The sequence below is a fragment of the Rhinoderma darwinii genome, chromosome 7 (assembly GCF_050947455.1).
Source record: "Rhinoderma darwinii isolate aRhiDar2 chromosome 7, aRhiDar2.hap1, whole genome shotgun sequence".
Classification (NCBI taxonomy): domain Eukaryota; kingdom Metazoa; phylum Chordata; class Amphibia; order Anura; family Rhinodermatidae; genus Rhinoderma; species Rhinoderma darwinii.
The window spans coordinates 96,967,233-96,981,552 of NC_134693.1; positions in this window are offsets into that span (position 1 = coordinate 96,967,233).

Consider the following 14,320-nt stretch of genomic DNA (forward strand, 5'->3'; position numbering starts at 1 on the left):
TAAAAGTAGTAAAATATAGAAATAACTATATATATTTGGTATCGTTTCGAGCACTGTCTGTGCTCTTATTCATGGCTGATTTGAATCAGCCATGAATAAGAGCACAGACCGTGCTCGAAACGCGTAGGCTTCCTTTTATTGCCAATTCAACCACCTTGCCATTTCTCCTGTGTTCACCTCTTATTGTTCGTGATCAATAAAGGGGAAACCGAGTTTCCCCATTTATATATACCGTATATATCGGCGTACAAGACGACTTTTTACACCCTTAAAAAAATTTCAAAAGTGTGGGGTCGTCTTATATGCCGGATATTGTCTACATTAGGGATGCACGGTGCATCGAAACTTCGATACTGTTTCGATACTGTGCATCCCTAAACGGTTCGATACCGCTATTTCCTGTATTTCGATACTGAGCTGCGCAGCCGCACAGCTCAGTATAGGAACACATGAATGTATGGGAGCGCGGCTGCGGCTGTGTAATTCAGTCACAGCCCCGCTCCTGAGTCATGATAAGTTCGCGGGGTCAGGATGATGCAATGCGGCCAGCGCTGCACTAATGAGCGGCGGCACTGGAGACAGAACATGGCGGGCGCGCTACAAAACACCCCCATGTTCTGTCTTCAGTGCCTGAACTGCCGCTCATTAGTGCAGCGCCGGCCGCATCACCTCATGCTGACCGCGCGCGCACTTCCTGTCAGGAGCGGGGCAATGGCTGTATTAAACAGCCTCAGCCCCGCTCTATAACGGCGGAGATCAGAGAAACCTCTCATCTCCGCCGTTATTCCCCTGAATGCTGCGATCACAGCTGACTGCAGCATTCAGGGGAAAGTGAGAAGGGGGGATGCCCCTGGATCGCGTCACAGGGAATTCCTGTGACGCGATCGAGGGCCATACCATATATGGGCAGACAGCCCAGGGTCTATTGACGGACCCCAGGGCTGTCTTACCATATTTCATGTTGTTAGGACATACCCAAGTATGTCCTAACAACTGCCTGTGTATTATCCGTCCACAGGTTAACCCTTTCACGACCAAAGGACGAAAATGCACGTCCTGGTCGGCTGCTAGTTCCCGCTCCAGGACGTGCATTTTCGTCCGCATTTCAAACTGTCACTCTGTGTAAACACAGAGTGACAGACCCGCGCTGACAGCTGTCCTAGACAGCTGAGACATCAGTCTTGCCGGACAGCGGACCATCGCCGCTGCTTTCGGCAGTTAACCCCTTAAGTGCGGCGACGGATTGCCGTCGCCGCATTTAAGTGGTTTGAAGCACATCGGCAGCCCCCACGAAGTGATCGTGGGGGCTACCGATGCTTGTCACGGCAATCGGAGGTCAGATAATGACCTCCGGGTTGCCATGCACGGAAGCCTCGGAGGAACAGCCTCCGGCCGTTCTTCCTCTGCTTCCTGTCAGTGTGACAGTCACGTCACAATGACAGTTGGAGTACATTACACTACGTGTGTAGTGTAATGTACTCTAGCAGCGATCAAAGCTGCAAGACTAAGTGTCCCCTAGTGGGACAAGTTAAAAAAGTTAAAAAAAGTAATAAAAATGTTTAAAAAAAAGTGTAAAAATAAAAGTTATAAGTTCTATAAACACAAAATGCTTTTTTTTCCTATAATAAGACTTTTATTATAGAAAAAAAATGAACACGTTAAAAAAGTACACATATTTGGTATCCCCGCGTTCGTAACGACCCCAACTATAAAACTATAATGTTATTTTTCCCGCACAATGAACACCCCAAAAAAAATCAATAAAAAACGACGACAGAATCGCAATTTTTTTGGTCACCACCCCTCCCAAAATAAAGAATAAAAAGTGATCAAAAAGTCGCATGTTCCCAAAAATAGTACCAATAAAAACTTCTATCCGTCCCGCAAAAAACAAGCCCTTACACAGCTTTTTTGACTAAAAAATAGAAAAATTATGGCTCTCAGAATATGGCGACACAGAAATTTTTTTGGTTTATAAATAAGTCATTTTATTGTGCAAACGCTAAAAAAAAGGACCAAACCTATATACATATGGTATCGCCGTAATCGTACCAACCCCCAGAATAAAGTAAAAATGTCATTTATAGCGTACGGTGAGCGCCGCAAAAAGAAAACCTAAAAAACGGTGTCAGAATTCCTGTTTTTTGCTCAGGATTGCAAAAAAATTGAACAAAAAGTGATAAAAAAAAAAATCACACGTACCCCAAAATGGTACCAATGAAAACTACAGATTGTCCTGCAACAAATAAGCCCTCGCAGCTCCGGTGGTGAAAAAATAAAAAAGTTCTGGCTTTCAGAATATGGCGATGCAAAATGTTCCAAAAGTGGATAAGATCGGGCGCCATTTATCAGTGCGACACCAGTCACATATCTATGAAATATTATTTATTTACCCCATTATTGTACCCTCTTATTATGCCCTGATATACCCCGCACAGATTACATATGTCCCCACATTATAAACTGAAATACCAGCGAAACCCAAAACAGAAAAACTACCAAGCAAAATCTGCGCTCCAAAAGCAAAATGGCACTCCCTCCCTTCTGAGCCCTGCAGCGTGCCCAAGCAGCAGTTTGCGCCTACACATACGGCGTCGCCATACCCGAGAGAACCCGATTAATGTTTTATGAGGTATTTGTCTTCTGTGGCAGACACTGGGCACAACATATTATGCACTAAAATGGCATATCAGTGGAAAATTGCAATTTTCACTTTGAACCATCCGCTGCGCATTAACCCCTTTGCGCACTATGACTTAATTGCCTGTCATGGTGCGGTGGTTGATGTATGGAGCCGGCTCACATGCTGAGCCCGCTCCATACGCTGCGGGTGTCGGCTGTGTATTACAGCAGGCCCCCTCGGTACTAACGGGCAGGAACAGCGATCGCGCTGTTACAGAAGCCTGTAAGAATAACAATACACTGCAATACATTAGTATTGCAGTGTATTGTACCAGCGATCCAATGATCGCTGGATCAAGTCCCCTAAGGGGATTGATTAATAAAATGTGTAGAAGAATTATAGTTATTAGTAGTGAGATTTTTTTTTTGAAAGTTAAAAAAACAAAACACCTTTTCGCATTTTTCTTCTAAAGTAATGTAAAAAAATGAACAAAATTGGTATCGCTACGTCCGTAAAAGTCTGAACTATTACAATATACCATTATTTAATTTGCACAGTGCACACCTTAAAAAAATTTAATAATTGAAACCGCCAAAATCTCAGTTTTTTTTTGTCACCTTCGCTCTAAAAGAAAAATGTAATACAACTTTTGAATCACTTTTTATGTACCAAAAAATGGTACCAATAAAACCTGCAGCTCCTCCCGCAAGAAATAAGCCCGCACACCGCCCTATTGATGGAAAAATAAAAAAGTTATGGCTCTTGGAAAGCGGGGAGGGAAAATCTAAAATAAGAAAGCAAAAACTGGATCAGTCCTGAAAGGGTTAATTCATTTCTACTCGGGAGAAATTGCTTTATAAAAAATGGTTGTTTTTTTCCTCCTTTATCCCTTGTGAAAATGAGAAAATTCAACATTTTAGTGGAAAAAATGTTGACATTAATTTTCGCGCCCTAATTCTAATAAACTCTGCAAAAGACCCGTGGGGTGTAAATGCTCACTATACCCCTAGAAAAATTCCTTGAAGGTTTTTCCAAAATGGGGTCACTTTTGGGGGGTTTCCCCTGTTTTGGTCCCTCCAGTGCATTGCAAATGCGACATGGCAACGAAAACCATTCCAGCAAAATCATAAATCCAAATGGCGCTCCTTCCCTTCTGAGCCCTGCTGTGGGTCCAAACAGCAGTTTATTACCACATATGGGGTATTGTCGTAATCGGGAGACATTGCTTTACAAATGTTGGGGTGCATTTTCTTCGTTATTCCTTGTAAATAATAAAAATTTCTATGTTGTTTCAGAAAAAAAGTACATTTTAATTTTTACAGACTAATTCCAATATATTTAGCGAAAAACCTGTGTGGTCAAAATGCTAACTATACCCCTAGATAAATACCTTAAGGGGTCTAGTTTTCGAAATGGGGTCGTTTATGGGGAGTTTCTATCGTTCTGGCAGCTCAAAGCCTCTCCAAATGTACAGTGGGGCCTAAAACATTTTCAAGCAAAATAGGAGTCCTGAAAGCCTCCGGGTGCTCCCTCCCTTTCGGGCCCTGTCGTGTGTCCAAGCAATGCATTAGGGTCACAATGGGGGCATTTTTGAAAACAGGAGAAACAGGGTGATATATTTTGGGGTGTGTTTCTTCATTCTCATGGTCGCTTTACACAGAAATCGGTCTTCAAAGTGATACTTTTATGAAAAAAGTGTTTTTTGTTTTTTTTTCACCTGCTATGCATTAAATTTAGCAAAAAACTGTGGGGTCAAAGTACGCACTACACCCCTAGATAAATACCTTAAGGGGTCTAGTTTTCTAAATGGGGTCGTTTATGGGGAGTTTCTATCGCTCTGGTAGCTCAAAACCTCTCCAAATGTACAGTGGGGCCTAAAACATTTTCAAGCAAAATATGAGTCCTGAAAGCCTCCGGGTGCTCCCTCCCTTTCGGGCCCTGTCGTGTGTCCAAGCAATGCATTAGGGTCACAATCGGGGCATTTTTGAAAACAGGAGAAACAGGGTGATAGATTTTGGGGTGTGTTTCTTCATTCTCATGGTCACTTTACACAGAAATCGGTCTTCAAAGTGATACTTTTATGAAAAAAGTGAAATTAAGAGAAAGCACAGGAAAAGGTACATCCCCTTACTTCCCCCCACCCCTTTTCTTACTAGCCCTCCTACTAGCTTATCCCCAACCCCCATAGGCCAAACCAACTCGTTACCCCTCCCATCTATTTCAGTCATGGAGGCCTCCCCTCATTCTGTTCTTTTGTCTGCAGTACGGCCTCTTCTGTCTATGGCACAAGCGATCCAATGATCGCAGGTACAACTCCCCTAGAGGGGCTAAAAAACAATAAAAAAATTCCCTAGATCACAATATAAAAATAAACAAAAATAAACATAAACACATTAGGTATCCCTGTGTCCGAAAATACCCGAACTATAATAATATAAAAATATGTATTAAATACGGTGAACGCCGTAGCGTGAAAAAAGATTTAAAAATTCTGAATTGCTGTTTTTTTGCCACTACAACCATCCGCAAAATTGAATGAAGTTTTTTGAAATGCCCGATATTCCCCAAAATGGTATCAATAAAAACCACATCTTTCCACGTACAAAAAGATGCCTTAAGCAGCTCTGTACACAGAAAAATAAAAAAGTTATTATGGAGGTCACAATATGGTGCAAATATTTTTTGCAAATTTGATTTTTTTTTAAAGGTAATAAAACATAACAAAAACAATATAAATTTGGTATCACCGCGATCGTACTGACCCTCAGAATAAAGGTAACATGTCACTTTCACTGTACAGTGAACACCGTAAAAATGAAATCCATAAGAAAATGGCGGACCTGCTGCTTTTTTCCAATTCCACTCCATTTTTTTCCAGCTTTCCATTACATCACACATAATATTAACCCCTTCCCGTCCACTCACGTACAGTTACGTAATGGGAACTGGTGTCTTAACGCATTTCCACGTAACTGTACGTGAAGGAGATGGAGCTAGCTCAGGAGCTGAGCCAGCGCCATCACCACCGGGTGCCAGCTCTATGTTACAGCTGGCACCCTGAGGTATCGGCCAGGACCGGACCCAGCATCCGATTAGACCGATTAACAACTCACATGCTGCGTTCAATAGAGATCGCAGCATGTGAGGAGTTTTTAGCCAGCGGCACCCCAGCAACGTAATCGCTTAGCTGCAAAGGCGATTGGAGGCCCAATACTTACCTCCCGGACAGCAGTTTATGACCACATATGGGGTATTGCCGTACACAGGAGAAGTTGCTTTACAAATGTTGGGTTCTTTTTTTTCTTTATTTGTTGAGAAAATGAAAAATTTTGAGCTAAAACTACGTCTTATTGAAGAAAAAGGATTTTTTTTTATTTTCACTGCCCAATTCTAATACAATCTATGAAACACCTGTGGGGGTCAAAATGCTCACTACACCCCTAGATGGATTCTTCAAGGTGTGTAGTTTCCTAAATGGAGTCACTTTTTGGGCGTTTTCAGTGTTTTGTCCTCTCAGGGGCTTTGTAAATATGACATGGCCTCCTCCGCAAACCATTCCTGCTAAATGTGATCTCTAAAAGCCAAATGGCGCTCTTTCCCTTCTAAGCCCTATCGCGTGTCCAAACAGCCGTTTATTACCACATGTGGGGTACTGTTTTACTTGGGAGAAATTGCTTTACAAATGTTGCAGTGCTTTTTCTCCTTTAGTCCTTGTGGAAATTAGAAAAAATTAGCTAAACCTACATTTTCTTTGAAAGAATGTAGATTTTCATTTTCACAGTCTACTTCCAATAATTTCTGCAAAAAACCTGTGGGGTGAAAATGCTCACTATATCCCTAGATAATTTCCTCCAGGCGTGTAGTTTCCAAAATGGGGTCACTTTTGGGGGATTTCCACTGTTTTGGCTCCGCAAGAGCCCTTCAAACCCGACATGGTGCCTAAAATATTTTCTAATAAAAAGGAGGCCCTAAAATCCACTAGGTGCTCCTTTGCTTCGGAGGCCGGTGCTTCAGTCCAGTAGGACACTAGAGCCACATGTGGGATATTTCTAAAAACTGCAGAATCTGGACAATAAATATTGAGTTGCATTTCTCTGGTAAAACTTTCTGTGTTACAAAAATAATAGATTAAACATGAATTTCTGCAAAAAAAATATGAAATTTGAAAATTCCACCTCTACTTTGCTTTAATTCCTGTGAAACGTCTATGGGTTAAGAAACTTACTAAACGCTGTTTTAAATACTTTGAGGGGTGAAGTTTTTAAAATGGGGTGACTTATTTGTGTTACTAATATATAAGGCCCTAAAAGCCACTTCACAACTGAACTGGCCCCTGTAAAAATAGCCTTTTGACATTTTCTTGAAAACTTGAGAAACTGCTGTTAAAGTTCTAAGCCTTGTAACATCCTAGAAAAATAAAAGGATGTTCAAAAAACGAGGCCAATCTAAAGTAGACATATGGGGGATGTTAATTAGCAATAATTTTGTGTGGTATTACTATCTGTCTTACAAGCAGATACATTTAAATTTAGAAAACTGCACATTTTTGCAATTTTTCACAAAATTTTGGTGTTTTTCACTAATAAATGTTGAATTTATGGACCAAATTTTTCCACTATCATAAAGTATAATAAGCCACGAGAAAACAATCTCGGAATCGCTTTGATAGGTATAAGCATTCCCATGTTATTACCATATAAAGTGACACATGTCAGATTTGAAAAAATGGGTCTGGTCCTGAAGGCCAAAATGAGCTTGGTCCTCAAGGGGTTAAATAGCACCATTAGAAAGTACAACTTGTCCCGTAAAAATGAAACCCACAAATGGCCGTGTCAATGAAAAAATAAAAAAGTTATTACTTTTTGAAGGCAGGGCGGAAAAAAAATAAAGCATAAAAACGAAAATCAGTCTGGTCCTTAAAGGGTTAAAGTGCTATTCCAGTTTCTGCAAATAAAAATTAGTTTTTGTATAAAGGAAAGATATAAAATTTTTCAATATACTTTCTGTATTATTTCCTTACGATTTTAAGATCTCTGCTTGCTGTCATTGAATAGTAATGTAATTCTTTTTTTACTTACATTGGATAAAAATCTGTCAGATGTCAGACCCCAAAATTCAATTCAGACCCCAGACCAGAGCCCTAAATTAATTCAGACCCCTATATTAATACCGTCTCTAGACCAGACACCTGAATATATTCAGACCCCTGACTAGACCCCAAATTCAATTAAGACACCAGACCCAGAGCGGCCAGTAGTAGTATCTGGGCCCTATACTGACAAATGGTTAGGGCCCCTTTGGCTCCCAACCTCCATTGTTTACTTTTGTTGGAGACTTGGGTATTGCATGATCCTGTTCCAGTATAATAATTGGGGGATCCCCACACACAGTGCTCCTTGATTTGTGGGTTTATATTGCAGTTCTGTGCTAGAAACAAGTGCTGAATTATCAGAGTGTCTGTATTATTGGATGCCGGATTAAAGGAATTACACTCTATGTTTATATTAACACACAACCTGTAGACATATGAACATTATATACACAACATATATACAGCGTGGCTGCGGGGGGGGGGGGGGGGGGGCTGCTCTGTGTAATGACGGCCATGTGGTGTAATAGAGTATATGGACAGGGGGTGTATAAAGCAGACAGACCCTATAAGTGAGCAGGTGAGAGGGGTAAAGACAAGGAGAATTGTGGGTAAACCGGTGGGCGGACAGGTGTGAAGCTCTACCCCCGCTCTCACCTGTCTTACAGGAAACCTCCGGCCACAGATGAAGACCTCCCAGCGCTCCTGAATCCTCCGCTGTGGTATCTGGGTGACGTCTTCCTGTTCAGGGTCGGCCGTTTGCTGTACTGACGTCTCCTGCCTCCTAATGCAGAAGCAGGAGGGTCTGTCACACGGGAGAACTTGATGGAGGGGCTGCTCGGTCCTCTGGTCTGGATGCTGCTGCAGTCCCCTCGTCCTCGTTTCCATGGAGTGATTGTCACCCCCAGAGTCATGGAACTGCTGAATAGTAACATCACTGGGAGGTCCTGAAGCTCCGGCGTCTGCAGAAATGGAGGGATCGCAGGTCCTTGTGCAGTTTCACTCAGATCCAGATAAGATAAAACCGCTCTCCTGCAGGAGTGTCCCCATAATCCAGCGCTTTTATTATCTCCCCTGTGGACATGTCCTGGCGTCTTCTTGTTATAGTCACCGGACGTCTGATTTACCCTCTAACACCAGAAAACACTGAGATGTCGGCTTCTGATCAGAGTTATGGCGCTCTACCTGCCCCCGATGTCACCTGAATGGTACCGTTCTGGAGATCCCCCGCTGTCCTCTAGGCCGCAGCTGAAGCCGGTAATAACCATGACAACAGAGCAGCGTTGCCATGAGCCACCCAGGAGCTCGTATAGGAAATATTACAACTGCCATTACCAGTGAGCGGAGATATTGGAAGAGATTTATTATTAGTGTCATGAGGAACATTGTACATAATAAATGACTTGTGACACGTTTCTCTTCTTTACGACACCTCATGACTGACATTTATATGCACCCCAAAAAATTGGACAGCTGCGTGTATGGTAAAATAAAAAAAAGCCCATAGTCCCCTGGAAATTCCCTGCTGCTCCAGCACCGATGACCCTGTGGTCTCCCGCCAGTCTGTTTTTTTTCCTCAAAACCTGGACAACCCCTTCATTTGTGAGAATTGAGAACCTCCAAGAAGAAAGGCCGAAATAAAGTGCTTAAAGAGGCTCTGTCACCACATTATAAGTGCCCTATATTGTACATGATGTGATTGGCGCTGTAATGTAGATTACAGCAGTGTTTTTTATTTAGAAAAACGATCATTTTTGACGGAGTTATGACCTATTTTAGCTTTATGCTAATGAGTTTCTCAATGGACAACTGGGCGTGTTTTACTATATGACCAAGTGGGCGATCACATCATGTACAAGATAGACCACTTATAATGTGGTGACAGAGCCTCTTTAAGGTTTGTCTCATGAAGAACAGCCTCTTCTGCAATCAGGGTATGATCACACGGAGTGTTTTCAGGCATATTTTGGGGCGTTTACACATCGAAAAATGCCTGAAAAAAATGCAAGAACGCCTACAAACATCTGGCCATTGATTTCAATGGTAAATACGGCGTTCTGTTCCGATGGGGCGTTTTTTTACGCCTCATTTTCCAAAATAAGGGTATTCCTTTAACATGGAATATGCTGCGATCACTTTTTGAGTCATACCTTTTACCTCAGCTCTCTCTTCTAGTCCATTTCTATCCATGTTCAGTAGTGGGGGGACTCTGCTGCACCACTGCCATACCTGCCCACAGGTTGTGTGTGTTATTGCAGCCCTGCCTCTTTTACTACAATGAAGCTGAGCTGCAATACCAGGCACAACCCATGGACAAGTGTGGCGCTGTTTTTGGAAGAAAGCAGCCATGTTTTTCTAATCCTGGACAACTTCTTTAATCCTTCCCTGCCAAGATGGGAATCTCATACGTCCCGGCAGGAAGGCACCTTGGTAGACAAGGACGAATAAATCAGGAACTAACATGAAGTTTAACCCCTTCCTGACATTTGACGTATCCATACGCCAAAGCCGGGAAGGGGAAGTATGGAACGGGCTGAGTGAACCCGCTCCATATGATGCCGGTATCGGCTGTTTGTTGCAGCCGACACTTCAAAGTAACGAGCGGGATCGCACTTGTTCACGATCCCGCTTGTTTAACTCGTTAAATGCCGTGGTCAATAGCGACCACAGCATTTAAATCATTAGAAAGAGGGGGCGACCCACTCTAACAGCTCATCACGTCCCCCGCAATGCAATCGTGGGGGGGCGATGGTTGCTATGGCTGCCTGGGGGCCTAATGAAGGCCCCCAGGTCCGCCATCTTTGTGCGCCTATTAAGCTTAATCAGGAAGGATGAACAGTGGACCCAGGTCCCATTTGATGGAAACACCAAGTGAAGTAGCTGGACAATGAGAATGAATATGAAAAACAGGAGGGTTTAATCAGGAAGGATGAACAGTTGTTTTATTTTCATATTATTCTATGTGTAATTCCAATATCTTTTTATGCCTATGTGTCAGGACGATGTTTATCTCACATTGCGTGACTTGTGTAATATTTCTCTGCTTAGCTTATCTTGGGTGGTCAGACATCTTAGACAGATCCCGCCTTTTATCTGTACATTTCAGCAAACAGCTTGACCACATCTTGCTGAGTAATTGTGGTTTTGTCCTATATATATGTGTTATACTTGCCAGTAAAATCAGAGAGATATTCTGACAGACAATCATGACTGCTGTGCCTGATTTAATGTACAGAGGGCCCGTATATACTCCTCAAAGCCGACATTAATTTGAACACCACTCAACAAAGAAGGGAAGTCCATTTTGCTTCTGACAAGCACAGTCTACCTGAAGGGGCTTCCTTGACAAGCTATGCCTCCGGCAGGGCTTAATAGATGCCTGTCACAATCACGATATACTGCAATACATTAGTATTGCAGTATATAGTGCAAGCGATCTAACGATCACTGGTTGAAGTCCCCTAGGGGGACTAATATGAAAAGTAAAAATTAGTTAAATAAAGTTGTTGTTTTTTTATGTAAAAAAAATTTTAAGATTAAAAGTTCAAAACACCCCCCGTTTCCCATTTTTCCCCTAGAGCATAGTAAAAAATAAATAAACATAATTGGTATTGCCGCGTCCATAAAAGTCTAAACTATTACAATATATCATTATGTAACCCGCACGGTGAACGCCGTAAAAAAAAAAAAATTGTAAACGCCAGAACCTCTATTTTTTGGTCACCTCATCTCTCACAAAAGAGGAAATAAAAAGTGATCAAAATGTCGCATGTACCCCAAAGTGGTATAATTAAAAACTACAGCTTATCCCACAAAAAATAATCCCTCATACCACTTAATCGACGGAAAAATAAAAAAGTTATGGCTCTCAGGATTTGACAACACAAACTAAATTTTATTTTTTACACTTGGGTTTTTACTTGTAAAAGTAGTAAAATATAGAAATAACTATATATATTTGGTATCGTTTCGAGCACTGTCTGTGCTCTTATTCATGGCTGATTTGAATCAGCCATGAATAAGAGCACAGACCGTGCTCGAAACGCGTAGGCTTCCTTTTATTGCCAATTCAACCACCTTGCCATTTCTCCTGTGTTCACCTCTTATTGTTCGTGATCAATAAAGGGGAAACCGAGTTTCCCCATTTATATATACCGTATATATCGGCGTACAAGACGACTTTTTACACCCTTAAAAAAATTTCAAAAGTGTGGGGTCGTCTTATATGCCGGATATTGTCTACATTAGGGATGCACGGTGCATCGAAACTTCGATACTGTTTCGATACTGTGCATCCCTAAACGGTTCGATACCGCTATTTCCTGTATTTCGATACTGAGCTGCGCAGCCGCACAGCTCAGTATAGGAACACATGAATGTATGGGAGCGCGGCTGCGGCTGTGTAATTCAGTCACAGCCCCGCTCCTGAGTCATGATAAGTTCGCGGGGTCAGGATGATGCAATGCGGCCAGCGCTGCACTAATGAGCGGCGGCACTGGAGACAGAACATGGCGGGCGCGCTACAAAACACCCCCATGTTCTGTCTTCAGTGCCTGAACTGCCGCTCATTAGTGCAGCGCCGGCCGCATCACCTCATGCTGACCGCGCGCGCACTTCCTGTCAGGAGCGGGGCAATGGCTGTATTAAACAGCCTCAGCCCCGCTCTATAACGGCGGAGATCAGAGAAACCTCTCATCTCCGCCGTTATTCCCCTGAATGCTGCGATCACAGCTGACTGCAGCATTCAGGGGAAAGTGAGAAGGGGGGATGCCCCTGGATCGCGTCACAGGGAATTCCTGTGACGCGATCGAGGGCCATACCATATATGGGCAGACAGCCCAGGGTCTATTGACGGACCCCAGGGCTGTCTTACCATATTTCATGTTGTTAGGACATACCCAAGTATGTCCTAACAACTGCCTGTGTATTATCCGTCCACAGGTTAACCCTTTCACGACCAAAGGACGAAAATGCACGTCCTGGTCGGCTGCTAGTTCCCGCTCCAGGACGTGCATTTTCGTCCGCATTTCAAACTGTCACTCTGTGTAAACACAGAGTGACAGACCCGCGCTGACAGCTGTCCTAGACAGCTGAGACATCAGTCTTGCCGGACAGCGGACCATCGCCGCTGCTTTCGGCAGTTAACCCCTTAAGTGCGGCGACGGATTGCCGTCGCCGCATTTAAGTGGTTTGAAGCACATCGGCAGCCCCCACGAAGTGATCGTGGGGGCTACCGATGCTTGTCACGGCAATCGGAGGTCAGATAATGACCTCCGGGTTGCCATGCACGGAAGCCTCGGAGGAACAGCCTCCGGCCGTTCTTCCTCTGCTTCCTGTCAGTGTGACAGTCACGTCACAATGACAGTTGGAGTACATTACACTACGTGTGTAGTGTAATGTACTCTAGCAGCGATCAAAGCTGCAAGACTAAGTGTCCCCTAGTGGGACAAGTTAAAAAAGTTAAAAAAAGTAATAAAAATGTTTAAAAAAAAGTGTAAAAATAAAAGTTATAAGTTCTATAAACACAAAATGCTTTTTTTTCCTATAATAAGACTTTTATTATAGAAAAAAAATGAACACGTTAAAAAAGTACACATATTTGGTATCCCCGCGTTCGTAACGACCCCAACTATAAAACTATAATGTTATTTTTCCCGCACAATGAACACCCCAAAAAAAATCAATAAAAAACGACGACAGAATCGCAATTTTTTTGGTCACCACCCCTCCCAAAATAAAGAATAAAAAGTGATCAAAAAGTCGCATGTTCCCAAAAATAGTACCAATAAAAACTTCTATCCGTCCCGCAAAAAACAAGCCCTTACACAGCTTTTTTGACTAAAAAATAGAAAAATTATGGCTCTCAGAATATGGCGACACAGAAATTTTTTTGGTTTATAAATAAGTCATTTTATTGTGCAAACGCTAAAAAAAAGGACCAAACCTATATACATATGGTATCGCCGTAATCGTACCAACCCCCAGAATAAAGTAAAAATGTCATTTATAGCGTACGGTGAGCGCCGCAAAAAGAAAACCTAAAAAACGGTGTCAGAATTCCTGTTTTTTGCTCAGGATTGCAAAAAAATTGAACAAAAAGTGATAAAAAAAAAAATCACACGTACCCCAAAATGGTACCAATGAAAACTACAGATTGTCCTGCAACAAATAAGCCCTCGCAGCTCCGGTGGTGAAAAAATAAAAAAGTTCTGGCTTTCAGAATATGGCGATGCAAAATGTTCCAAAAGTGGATAAGATCGGGCGCCATTTATCAGTGCGACACCAGTCACATATCTATGAAATATTATTTATTTACCCCATTATTGTACCCTCTTATTATGCCCTGATATACCCCGCACAGATTACATATGTCCCCACATTATAAACTGAAATACCAGCGAAACCCAAAACAGAAAAACTACCAAGCAAAATCTGCGCTCCAAAAGCAAAATGGCACTCCCTCCCTTCTGAGCCCTGCAGCGTGCCCAAGCAGCAGTTTGCGCCTACACATACGGCGTCGCCATACCCGAGAGAACCCGATTAATGTTTTATGAGGTATTTGTCTTCTGTGGCAGACACTGGGCACAACATATTATGCACTAAAATGG